Source organism: Cebus imitator, unplaced genomic scaffold (assembly GCF_001604975.1).
Source record: "Cebus imitator isolate Cc_AM_T3 unplaced genomic scaffold, Cebus_imitator-1.0 Scaffold44, whole genome shotgun sequence".
NCBI classification, from domain to species: Eukaryota; Metazoa; Chordata; class Mammalia; order Primates; family Cebidae; genus Cebus; species Cebus imitator.
The window spans coordinates 3,222,968-3,224,080 of NW_016107359.1; positions in this window are offsets into that span (position 1 = coordinate 3,222,968).

Sequence of the window (1,113 nt, forward strand, 5' to 3'; positions counted from 1 at the left end):
GCACACACATGCACATACACACATGCTGGCACACATGCACATGCACACACATGCATGCTGGCACACACACATACACACATGCTGGCACACACATGCTGACACACATGCACACATACACATGCTGGCACACACATGCACACACACACGCTGGCACAAATGCACGTGCACACACACATGCATGCACACACATACATGCACACACATGCTGGCACACATGCAGATGCACACACATGCATGCTGGCACACACACATACATACACATGCACACATACATGCTGGCACACATGCACATGCACACACATGCATGCTAGCACACACGCACACACCTGCTGGCACACACATGCACATACACACACATGCTGGCACACACATGCACACATGCTGGCACACATGCACACACACATGCACATACACACAGGCATGCACATACACACCTGCATGCACACACATGCACACACACATGCTGACACACATACACATGCTGGCACACACATGCACACATGCATGCACACACACATGCAAGGCCTGCCTGCCATGCTGCACTATCTGAACATCCTCAGTTACACATCCCCTCACCTGCTCCTCGAGGCTGGGAAATCTATTCAGAGTAAGAATCACTGAAACTGAAAAAGTGTGTGTTTTGTGCCATTTATTCATTCTGCAAATATTTACTGAGCACTTATTACAAGGCAGACCCCAGGCAGACACGTGGGTTACGGTGTTAAATTGGGAGCAAAACTGACCCGGTTGCTGCCCTCTTGGAGAGTGTGGATTGGCAGATGATCCATGCCTGGGGCTGTGGGATCTGTGGGAGGTGGCGACTGGTGAACTGGGCTTGTGAAGGGTCAAGAGAGCTCTAAGCGGTGAACAGGAGTTTAGCGTGACTGCCTGGGGAGCTGAGCAGAGAGAGTTGCACCTGCAGAGGCCCTACAGCCAGGAAGAGGGCTCAAGGGGAGGGCCCAGGCCAGACCAGACCTACAGGTCCTCCCATGCCACATTAGGGGTTAACGTCTTTGTCATTAAGGCAATGGGAAGTGATTGGATGAAGAAAGAAACAAAATTATATGTGTGTGTGTGTATCTGTGTGTGTGTGTGTGTGTGTGTGTGTGTGTG